The sequence below is a fragment of the Sturnira hondurensis genome, unplaced genomic scaffold (assembly GCF_014824575.4).
Source record: "Sturnira hondurensis isolate 20B ecotype Veracruz unplaced genomic scaffold, ASM1482457v3 Scaffold0004998, whole genome shotgun sequence".
Taxonomy (NCBI): Eukaryota; Metazoa; Chordata; class Mammalia; order Chiroptera; family Phyllostomidae; genus Sturnira; species Sturnira hondurensis.
Genome location: NW_028077629.1, coordinates 6125442 through 6138066, shown reverse-complemented (window position 1 = coordinate 6138066; position 12625 = coordinate 6125442). Strand labels below are relative to the sequence as shown.

General features: G+C 36.9%; 1 protein-coding gene and 1 pseudogene across 2 annotated transcripts in view; both read left to right on the top strand.

The window, feature by feature from the left end:
- The window catches only part of CCSER1 (coiled-coil serine rich protein 1), a 698243-nt gene that overhangs the window by 49403 nt on the left and 636215 nt on the right, over positions 1-12625 (top strand). The window contains exon 1 of one of the 2 annotated variants that reach the window (XM_037046098.1): positions 7587-7605. The exons of the other annotated variant lie outside the window; for it this stretch is intronic. The gene's annotated coding sequence lies outside the window, so the exon portion shown is untranslated. Of the gene's footprint in view, positions 1-7586; positions 7606-12625 lie in introns of those variants that run through there. 2 annotated transcript variants of the gene reach the window in all.
- LOC118987096 (coilin-like) overlaps positions 1-12625 on the top strand; it is a 71114-nt pseudogene that overhangs the window by 20689 nt on the left and 37800 nt on the right.

The window sequence follows — 12625 nt, the reverse complement described above, 5'->3', positions numbered from 1 at the left end:
TGAGCTCCTCTGATGACACCTCTGAAAGGTGCTCTTCCCACTATCCGACTCTTCTGATGCGGTTTTTCACTAACTAGACTTTTAACTCACAAAGACAGTCTTCGCCAAGTTTTCAATGTTTTCATGAGGACACCACTAGAATTATTATACATTAAATTATTTCCTATTGTCACAATGGGGCCGTGTCAAGCACAAGTTCATTTTACCGCAAATAATATGTTTGAAGGATATTTTCACACACATTTGAACAAAGCTGTGTTTTCAGGGTAATTGTTAATTTGAACAACTTAATTTAGATTTTATATGATATCAAGTTACCATATAAAGGTCAGAAAATCAATGAATAATACTGTAAAATTGTAAAACTCTATGTGTTGTTTGTGCCTCCCTCTAGAAGAAAGAAAACGGTATGTTGAAGAACATCACAAAGCACATCTGAGTAGAAATAACCTCCCTAGTGGCTCCTGTGGGCCTGGAGGACCTGGCTCTAATCCAGTGATAACATCGGGGAGGAGGTTCCACTAAAGTGTGAACATATTTCTTGAAACCAGTAAGACATTTAGTCATGGCTATCACGTAACATGTCTGTGCCTATTCAGTTGTTACTTTACTTGATTTTCGTATTAGACAGTAGACACTGTATTGCGGGAAGAAGACATGGGGCACGAGGAGGCTTTCAGTTGAAGAAAAACACAGTGCTGGCCAGTCCTACAGTATATTGATTTGTACTGTAGGGGTTAGTGAACCCCTGTTGGGAGCTGACAAAAGATTTAGCACCAAGGAACAGATTTACAGTTAAATCCAAAATGATCTGGGAGGATGGCTCAAGATCTGGCTTTGACTTCTTAAAGTTTTTCTTTGAAGACTTAGTACTCTTTGAACCCAGATGTCAGTGTGTTGTAATATCACTGAAGCATGGGAAATAGAGCAACCAGCAGTAGAACCTTGTGCAGATAATACTGGAAGAGATTGCAATGGCCCGAAGGCATAGTGGCATTTTATTGAAGGTTTTTATTAATGGAGTAAAAATGGAAGTTTTCTATGCTTTTAACACCCCACTCTAATTAGCTGCTGGAAAAGTCAAAACTGTAAAATTATTCTGAATTTAAACAGGTAAAATTCTTGCTTAGCCTGCCAAAGGTTTTGACACACCTGTAGTTTCCCCTCCTGGGCTGAGCAGTGTAGACACTGAAAAGGAATTACAATATGGTGTAATGTCTTTTTAGTGCAGTTGGGTGGGGCATTATGAGGACAGAGGGAGGGAGGAAGCCAGGATTGCAGTGGAAATGTATCCTTGGATCCAGAAAAGATGATGTACTTTACATACAAGTTATTGCTGAAGTTACAGGTTTTCCACACAGTTTGGGATAAAAGAAAGCAGCAGTTCCTGTCTTTCTGCCACAGACTTTTCATTCCCTAGGGTTTGGCAAGGATTTGAGGTTACTTGACTGTAAGAGAGTGGGAGTGAGGCTGCTCAGCATCGTGCCATTCCCGATTGGATCTCCTCACTGTTTCAGGCTGTTGGGAACCACCCTGCCTGGTTTCAGGAATTGTAACTGCCCCCTCACGTCTAGCGACTCGCTGAGTGAGCGACTTCCGGAATGCAAGCCACTAAGGAGAAAACGCTTGTCTCTTGCAGCAAATGCTGATTCAGCTCACTGCCCCTGCCCCTGATGCATGGTAGGTTAGTCTAAATGGGTAAGACCCCTCAGAGGAGGGGCCACCTAAGCCAGACACGATCACTTGGGAGGCCATCATGGAAGGTTGAGGGAGCCTGCAACAAAGAGGGAGTGATGGACCCTCACCCCCTGGCTATTCTGACATAGCCTGAGTCCCCATGTCCTCTGGGAGAAGCGCTTCCTGGCTCTAATCCACTTAAACCTGAAAACCTATGATGGGGGAGTCCGTGTAGCCCCTGGCTGGCTACAGCAGGATCCAGGGTGATCAGGCATAAGAAAGAGTTCCTAAAAGTCCTGTGAAGGACTTTTTCTTTGCTTTGCTAAGAGTGCTTTCATTCATATGTTAAGGGTCCGAGCAGGAAATGAGTATGTCTCCCAAAGTTTCTGCAACCCCCTTTCCTGACAGACACTGACTCAGACTAAGCCCCCAGATTTCTTAGTTAACTATATTAACTTTGCTGTTCATTAGATCTCCAGAAATTATTTATTAGTTGCAAGTTTGTGCGCTTAAACAACACTTCCTCACTTGCTTCACCCCTCAGCCCCTTGGTAACCACCATGCTACTCTCAGTTTTTATAAATTCAGCTTTTTAGATTCCACATATTTGTCTTTTTTTTTTTTTTTTGGTCTAATTTATCTCACCGTAATGATCTCACGGTCCATTCCTGTCCTTGCAAATGGTGGGATTTCCTTCTTTTTCATGGCTGATGATATTTAGTAATGTGTGTGTGTGCGTAGCCATTGTCTTTATCCATTGATGTACACTCAGGTTGTTTCTTCATCTTGGCTACTGTGAATAATGCTGCAGTGAATATGGGTGTGCAGATATGTCTTTGACATACTGATTAAACTCTTTTGGATGTATTTGCAAGGGTGAGATTGCCGGGTTATATGGTGGATCAATTTCTATGTTTTTTAAGGAGCCTGCATAGAGTTTTCCATAGTAGCTGGACCATTTTACATTCCCACTAATGTTGCATGAATTTCCTTTATATCTTCATCAGCTTTTGTTATCTATCGCCTTTCTGATAACAACCATTCTGAAAGTCGTGAGGAGATGTCTCATTGTGGTTTTGATTTCCATTTCCCTGATAAGTGATGTTGATCAGGTTTCATGTACCTATTGGCCATTTGTGTGTCTTCTTTGGAAAAATGTCTACTCGGGGCCTTTACCTAATTTTACTTGAATTATTTGCGTCTCTGCTATTAATTGGTATGAGTTCTTTATATATTTTCGGTTTTATCCCCTTATGAGATCTATGGGTTGTGAAGATTTTCTCCCATCCTGTAGGTTGCCTTTTCAGTTTATTGACTGTTTCCTTTGCTGTGCAGGTGGGTTTCAGTTAGATGGGTTTCAGGCCTACTTGTTTATTATTGCTTTTGTTACCTGTGCTTTTGGTGTCTTATCCAAGAAATCACTGGCAAGGCTAATGTCACTTATCTTTTGCCCTGATTTTTTCTAGAATTTTAATGTTTTATGTCCTTACATTTAAGTATTTGATCAATTTCAAGTTAATTTTTGTGAGTGGTATAACATATGTGTCCAGTTTTATTCTTTTGTGTGTGGATACAGACATAGATACCTGACACCTTACCTATTTTTTGCTTGTGGCACCTTTACCAAAATTAGTTGACTATGTATGTATGGGTTTGTGTTTGGGGTTCTCTGTGCTGTTACACTAATCTGTGTGCCTGTTTTTATGCCAGTACCATATAGTTTTGATTACCACAGCTTTGTAATATAGCTTTGAATCAGGTAGTGTGATTCACCAGCTTTGTTCTTTTGTCTCAGGATTATTTTGGCTTTTCATGGTCTCTTGTGGTTCCCAATAAATTTTGGAACAATTTTTTTTTTATTTCTGTGAAAAAATGCCATTGGTATTTTGATTGGGATTGCATTTAATGTATATATTTCTAAGGTGAGATTGACATTTTTATAATATGAAGTCTTTCCAAGAACATGAGATATCTCCATTTATTTATGTCTTCTTTCATCTCTTTCATTAATATCTTACAGTCTTTGTTGTCTAGATCTTTAACTTCCATGGTCAACTTTATTCCTATTTCATTGATTTAGATTCTATTTTAAATGGCCCTGCTTCCTTAATTTCTTTTTCAGGTAGATCATTGTCAGTGATAGAGATGCAACTGATTTCTGCATGTTGATTTTGTATCCTGCTACTTTACTGAATTTATTTATTCATTCTAACAGTTTTTCAGGGGAATCTTTAAGGTTTTCTATATGAAAGATCACCTGTAAGCAGAGATAATTTTATTTCTTTACAGATGGCTTTTGCTTCTTTTTCTTGCTTAATTGCGCTGGTTAAGACTTGTAGTACTATTTTTTTCTCTTTAATTTATTTATTTTTATTTAATTCTTGTTCAAGTACAGTTTTCTGTCTTATATTCCCAGCCCTGCTCCCCGCCCAGTGCTCCCCACCTCCCTCCTATTTCCGTCCCCCACCTTAGTTATTGTCCCTGTGTCCTTTATACTTTTTCATGTGAGTCCATCCCCTTTTCCCCTGTGATTCTCTCCCCTCTCCCCTCTGGTCCCTGTCAGCCTGTTTCGTATTTGAGTGTCATTGGTCATATTTTGCTTGCTTGTTTGTTTTGTTGTTTAGATTCCCGTTAATGGTGAGATCATATGGTGTTTGTCTTTCACCACCTGGCTTATTTCGCTCAGCATAATGCTTTAAACAGAAACAGTGAGATGGGCATCCCTGTCCCAACTATTAGGCATTTTCATACTGAATTGTAGAATTATCCATTTTCAAGGAATATATCACAGTCAACATCTCTCAGTTATTTAGATATCTAAGAATGGAACAGATCAATGAATATTGGATCTTGATCACCAAGAAATAGTTTGTTTAGAACACTGTTTATAGGCAGATCATATTACTTCTTCTTTAGAAATGAGACAGGTAAAAGGTTAAGGTGCTTGCTGGCTCCTACAGAATATTTCACCTTTTTATATGGCTTTTCTATCACAAACTGAAAATGCTACTATCTTTCTCTAAGAATATGTCTCAGGTAGTTATACTCCTGTGGGGTGAGGTTAAATTATTTCTAGATATCTTGCAGGAAGTCAGTGGTATAGCTGTATATAAAGTCTAAGATATTTGACCCTAGGTGACTTTGAACTCTGCTCAGTGTCAAAAGCAAACATGGTGACTCATTTTAGTATAAATCAGTATCTTCTTAAAGAGGAGCCTTACAGAGAGAAAAGGTGTCACAGATCATGAAGTATGAAGTAGAACCATGAGCAAACAAACTTTTCTGGTTGAAGTACTTATTATTTAACAATACAAAATTATACATATAAATGTAACTATCATTAGGAAATCTAAATTTTGAATGATCTTGGAAGCCTTAATAGAAATGTACTTTTTTTCCAGAGGTATCTCCTATATCCTAAGAATGTCTGATTGTCTTTATATTAGGATATAGGTGAAACTGTGAAGTTGTTGATCTTCGTTTGTTTTTTTGATTGTTTGCTTCTCTTATCGTCTGTGCTTTGTATCCTTATACCTCAGCTTTGCAGCATGGGTTCCCTCATTTGTATCCTCATGGTGCACCAGAGCCTCTTTTGTGTAGTGGCCTAGACCAAGACTATAAACTGAGCACCTTTTCTTTCTTTCTACTTCTTACTGCATTCTTTTCTTCTCTTTTCTCCAATAAGCTGAAAAGTTAATATTCTTTAAAGTTTCCACAACTGGTAATAGATTAATGCATGTTAACCTTTGTTAATGGTTCAATCAGCTATGTTTCCAGGGTATAACATTTGCATTTTAAAAGAGAGCTTTTTAGAATCATAACCTTATTTTAAAAGGTGACTCAGTGTGAGAATTTAAAATCTGTTGACAAATCACTGTGAAGAAGTTCCATGTTAAATTTTTTCCATTTTCGCATCTCCAGGAACAAGGGTACACTCTTAAAACTGGCATGATGATAAAGCCCGGTGTCACAGTTTAATTGGAAGCATGCTTTTTTCATTCTTCATGATTCATAAAATAAAAATGTGTCTTAAAATCAAGGACATACTACATTTGATGAAATACAGTAGCTGTACTTTGCCATTCTTCAAGTCATGCCTCAGTGTTGGTGAGACCTGCCTGCCTTATCATATTTCACTCTCACACACAGAAAAACTCACTTCTATACAAAGCAAACACATGCAGATAAACACATGTCCAATCACCATTGGGCCATTGGTATTTTCTAACTGGGTGCTGTGGAAATTTTAGTTAAAATTTGAGGGGTTTTTGCATATTAACGTAGCCTCCCAAAATTGGTTTAAGAACATTTTTAAGAAATCTGCACTGGAAATATGTATTTATAGCACCTATTTGCTATTTTTAATATCATTTATAATACTTTGATTTCTTTTATTCTGTCTCACTTTGTTTTGAGAGAGAAATGATCAATATGAGTAAATACCACAAATGAATATAGTGCCTTGGAGGACTGGCTATCCTTTTTAAGATGAAAAGGCTTTGTATCTCTAATTACTGATCATGTGATACACAGTTTCAAATAAAAGCCTTAGTGTCATTCTTTTTAGAAGACGTTAGAAACAATTGTAGAATGAAAAGCAATCTCATCATCGACAACAACAACAAAAAAAAGAGTCAGAAAATTGGCTAAAATTTAGCTCTTTGTGCTCTTGAGACTGAAAGCTGTAGCTGAAAGAAAGCTCTCCAATTTCCCACCATGCAAATCATTGCCTCCTTTTAGATTGTTTTACTGTATTGAAGCAGTTAAGTAGTACCATTTCTTGGCAAGAACATTTAGTTAAATATTCTTTGCAATTTCTGTTTATTTTCCCGGCATCCCACTGTACTCCACTGCCCATCCTGCACCACACGTGGCAGATACTGGTGTGAGTTATGAGGAACGAATATGTGTTCCTCTAGTGTATCTAAATGTTATCATTTTAAGTTTAAGATTAGGATCTGGAATTAAAGGCTTTTAAAAAACATTTTACCAGTCATATTTTCATTATCAACACTGAGTATATATTTTTTTCAGTCTTTGGGAATAAATGGGGTTTTAATTTAACTTCTTTTATCAGAGGCTTATATTTACAAGTTTTCCAAAGGTTTAAAAGCAGTGTTGTATTTTGCAGGGACACTGTTATGCATGTTTAGTAGGTTACAGAATAAATGGTGAAGTTGGAAAATATGAAGAACCATTATTTTTCACAGCACTTAGTGAAGTTATAAGCTGTAGTAACTGTGAAATGTTAGTATTAGCCGATTAGCTCCTTCCTAATATGTCAGCCAGGATTAGTGTTTTTCAGATTAACAATATTCAAAGAGAAATGATCTGGGTGAGTAAGGAAAAGGCCAGCCGACTGTTACTATGAGAGTAGAAAAACCTGACAAACCTGATTCAGTGTTGATAACCAATGGCAAGAGAAGGCTGCTGCGAAATAAAAAGGATTCCAGAGGGTGTGGGTTAAGAAAACAAATTTTACATTCTTTATATTTTGCATAGGGTTACCCCAGGGGCTTTGGGAATGGTATTAATTGGAAAAATTAACATCATTTTTATATACACATCTGTGCCTTTTGAACTCGTTGACGGCATTTGCATGTGAAGCTAAGTCCTTTAGCTGTCAAGCCGTCACAAGGAAGTGCGGGGGGTATTAAAAGATTCTAATGAAAATCTGTCAGACCAAGGATCTGTGAAATATGGTTTTGTCAAGAAAGGCACCTGTGAGTTTATTACAAGTACAGAACCATGTAGTCTATAATGAATCTCCATTCCTAGAGAGCTCTAAAAATAGAATAGTTAGCCAGGTCTTTGAATCGTTTAAGCTCTCACCTGCCCAAAGGGAAGGATTTCCTCAGATAACCTCTTAATGCCTGTCCCTGTCCCATAATTCCAAGTATGAGATGGTTGGTTTATGAAATGCACTGAGTGTGAAAGTATGTGCAAGTATGTTTAAGTGTGTATGCATGGATATGTGTGTGTATGTATGTACAAATATATGTGTAGACATGTATATGTGAACATATACACCATGGTAAGATTATCTGTGTGTAATATTTTATGCTCCTTTTAAAAATCCTGTATTCCTGTACAAAATTTTCTCACATTCCTTCCCATCCTCCCTCTCTCCATATAAGTTCTATGTCTGCTTTATAAAAATATAAATAATCACTTTTGCAGTTGGATGACAAATGTGTTATCCTGGAATTAACTTTCAGGGATAATGGTTAAGTTTCCTTATTATTTTATCCTTGATATTTTCCTAAGAGAGGGCTGTGTGTCTCTTTATTGAGTGAAAGGCATATTTTCAATACAGTATGAATTTTATTTATGAAGAGAAAGAAATGTACAACATATAGTCTAAATTGGTGACACGTGATATTTAGTTACCACTAGAGAAGAGAGCTGTGTGGGAGAATCAACATCAAGTTTTATTTTGTTAATAATGGGTCTTGTAATATGGTATTGCTGCTAGAGATTTGAAACAATCGAGAATTGAGCATTTATGTAGTTTATTTGGCTCTAATGCTTAATAACTACAGTTGGTCAAGAAGCCAAAGTACAAAAATGCCATTTAACTTAGCAACCACATCTGAAACAATGAATAAAACCTCTGACCTCTGGGTCAGACACTAACTCTGGGTCAGAAAGGACTCCTCCCCAAAAGTAAATACAATCATATTTGCAAACATGATGAAAAGCAACCTCCTGCGACTGTCAATTGAGTGAAAAGTTCAAAGCCTTGGTTATTTTTTTTAAGAGCCATCCCAGTAGCTGTTTCTTGTTAATGAAATTATCCACAATGAGCTGGTCGTAGTCAGAAGACAGACTTCATCAGAAGGCAGACAATTGCTTTGCTACTTTTACTTACACTAAAGGAAAAAGCATTAATTCTCAGCTCTCAAATATCCTTCTTCAAATCTTACTAAGGATCTAGTCACAGATCTGTGTGTGTGTATGAGAGAGAGAGAGAGAGGGAGAGAGAGAGAGAGAGATACCTTAACAAACACATTCACAAAATTTAAAGGACCAACAATTCTTGGCCACTTGCTCCCAAACATTAGTGATAGTAGTTCGCTTATCCCAAACTTTACTTTTCCCCATGTGTGTTGCCTTTGCCAAAGCACCATCTGGTTACTCTGTTATCTCTTGTCAGTCCTCCTAAGTGATTAGGAAAGAACATTTCTTTGGACAAGAGGCAGGTGCAGCTGTTAATGGAACCAAGGATTTCTTCCTGATACTTGGAACAGAATGATTATTGTTCACAGCAGCTTGAAAATAGAAAAGTTGAAACTCTCCTAGTATAACATATAAAATATTGCTGGAAGTAAAAATTTTATATAGCTAATAAAAATGAAAAAAGAGCAACAAAAGTCTTAAAAATAACCAAAAGAACCTAATGAGAATTGAGTTTCATGTCTAAACATATTTAAGGAATATATCTTTGTTCTAATCTCTGGTTTCTTTTTGGACTAGTCTGATGGAGCAATTATTCATCTTAATAACTTAGTAAGTTGTAGGCTTTACAGGAAAAGTAGCATACATGGCTGTCCAAATCCTCCCAGTTCAGGGCTTTCTAGAAAAAAAAATTGCCAGGTGTTGCTTAGAGTAGATTAGATGAGGCCTCTTTCTCTCTGTGTGTGTCTCTATTGCAGAAGAGCATTATTGTAATCTGCAGGTGGGTGTGGTGTAAACTCTAATGTGAGCTGAAATGAAGTAGGTGGCCAGAAAATGGTTATTTGTTCTCGATGCCTAATGCCAGGCTGGTCTGGAGTGCTTGACCCTTTGTCGGCCTAGATGATTTAATTCCTGGATAAGAGAATTAGTCATGTCCAATTTACCAAGAGGAAGCACAGAGACTAGAGGGGGAGGCAGTCATTTTACCACACTAGCAGCAATCGAAAAGGACATGGTAGAAAGGACATGAGAGGGCTTACCATGAGTGGACACTGGCCTTTACCCAGTAGTAACTCCAATCATTTATGAAAAGAGTCCCAGCGACATCTCAGGTTCTGCATGATCAGACATCTATTTGGGGAAAGAACGGGTAAGGACGTAAGGAGATGTGCTGATAGTATTTCCTCCATCAGCCTCCTCGAGTGAGAAGTTGAAATACATATTGAAAGTTATTACTCTATTTGATCACCTGATTACATAGTTTTACCCACTACAGAGTCCTTTAATCTCATTTCTACCTGCATCCCCTTGAATGCAGTCTGAGAAAGCCACTTGGCATTAGTTATTTTTCCCAGTAACAGTAGCAGTCCAGTTCGTTTTAAATAGAGGCCATTAAAAAGCTTAGAACACTTCTACTTATAGGAAGATATTTATATGTTTTTAACTTGTACCTCACCTCATAAAGAGGATTAAAAAATAAGAGAAAAATGGATCAGGAAAATGCCCACTGACACACTCAACAAATTCTATAAAAGTCTAGTTCCTAGGACAAGGGAGCTACAGTTAAAAATATGGACTAAAAATATTGCAATTAGGGACTTTGATTTTATTCTCTATGTAACATATTAGGTGGTCATGATGTACATTTTAAATATTTAACATTTAAATATCCTATATGGACTGTATAGTAAACATTCAGTCATCCATTCAGATGGAGTCGTTGAGTGCATTTGGAATATGCCGGTGTACTAATTGGGGTTGCCTTTGTAGGTCCAGTGGATCAGTAGTCACAACAGGATGCTTTAGGATGAAAAGAGCTCCCTGTTTCTTTTTCTAGGGCAGTGATATTATGACTAGAAGGTTAAAGTTTAAAACAAACAGCCTAGATCATAATTCTAGCCCACTTGTTATCAGTAACTTAATTTTAGGCAACTTAAGCCTCAATTTTCTCATCTACAAAGTGGGCAAACTATTGTCTGTGCCATACTACTATTATGAAGATTAAGTAAAATTATTATTTAAGGGCAGTTGGTATAGTGTTCAGCATGCAAACCATGCTCAGTAGGGGGCAGCTTTTGTTATTTGGGTACTTGTCAGTCTGACTTTATTAGTGGCAGTTACCAGTGCCTCAGTTATATTCATTACAGCTTATTATATTTTAATGAGAAGTTTGGACTTCATGGTATTTTCAGTTTTCTCCAGCTTTAAAACCTATAATTTGTTAAAGTCTGATTTCTGCTAAATAACTTGCACTGTGTGTGTGTGTGTGTATAAAGTTGGCCATGTAAATATGGAGTTTATTGAACTCTAGAATACTTAACCTCATTTTTGTGGTGTTGATTGTCCCTATTACTTTATGACCTGCCATTCGCTTTGAATAGCTGGAGGGCCAAGGTTTAATAGGTTCTTTAAATAGCAACAAACCTTGTTTTTCAAAAACTAAAAATGACAAGGGGGCTCAGACCTTACTGGCTAAACCAAGAACAGATTAGAAGAACATAAGTAACATAAAAGAAAGGCATTCTTATAGTCTTAGTAATTTAGCTACTCTTCTGAAGAAAACGTAGAAGTTGTTTTTTGAAACTGAATTAAGTTCTTCTGTGAGTTTCAGGTATATAGGAAATGCTTTCATGTAAAATATGAGAAAGATTGAAATGGAGAACTTGGCTATGTTAGCTATGTAACTGCCTTGAAATAATCAGGATGCTATCCCGAATTAAGTATCCTCTGACTGGTTTTTAGGTATCTTTGGTATCTGTGGTGGGCAGATGGGTTCCGGAACCCCCTGCAAATATAAAATCCAGGGACGTTCAAGTCTGTTATATTAAATGGTTAGAACTTGCATAATATAATGTATTTGTGCATAGGCTACAGCAGGACATGCCTCCTTGTCCCTTCATTCATGTGGATTCAATGTAGTATTTGGCACGAGTACCAAATCTAAGTTTTGCTTTGTGAAACTTGTTGGGATTTTTAAAAGTGTTTTCTATCCATAGTTGGTGTGAAACCTGTGGATGTGGAAGGCTGATAGATATCTTTTAAATAACGAATAGGCATGCCTGGCACACTTTAATAAAAGTGAAGTTTAAAAAAACCAATCCTAGCCATATTGTATTATACATTCAGGTGTTCAAGCAACAGGACATAGGGAACTTGAATGTTTGACATAACTTTTTCTGAGGTAACAGTGAAGCATAAGTTGCTGTAACATACAGGTTTGATGCTATGTCACCATAGGAATAGAAACAGATTTTAGAAACTCTGTGCCAAGGTAAAATGCTTATTGACCCTCACTGTTGCAAATTGAGATCTTAGGTCGGGTCTAACGTGAAATTTCAGTGAACTTCATTTTGCTGGATTTCAGCTTTGGGAGAATTCAGCTTTTGTATAAAAGTTCAATTCACCATCTACAGTCAGAACTAAAAGAGGTGCTTATTGGCCTTTAAATTTCAAAAGAACTATTTCAAATCAATCATGTAAGAGACTTCTTGATGATAATGTGCAAACCCATCAGTCCAGAAGAGCTTCTTCTCTAAAAAAAAGTGATGGAGAATCAATAAAATTCTATTTCAGAAATATATATCCACAAGGCTTTACAAGAAAAGGATAGTTTTGCTAACATAAATGCCTTGAAATCTTTTATTTTGATATTTTTATTTATTGTAAAATTTATGAACATGGGTTGCTGTTGGTTTTTATATTTTTTCACATTTGTTTACAGTAATAATAATCACCATGTGTTGTAAACCTTGATATATCAATTCTTTAAATAATTATTTTTACAGATTTTATTTATTTTTCCTTGGGGGGAAGGGAAGGGGAAAGAGGGGCATAGAAACATCAATGTATGAAAGGAACATCAATTTGTTGCCTCTTACATGCCCCCAACTAGGGACCCGACCCATAACCTGGGCACACTGGGAGTTGAACCAGTGACATTTTGGTTTGCAGGCAGTCGCTCAACCCACTGAGCCACACCAGCCAGGCACATATATTATTTCTAATTATTATAAATATTGGAATTTGATTCTTACAGAAAAAGCAATTCTAG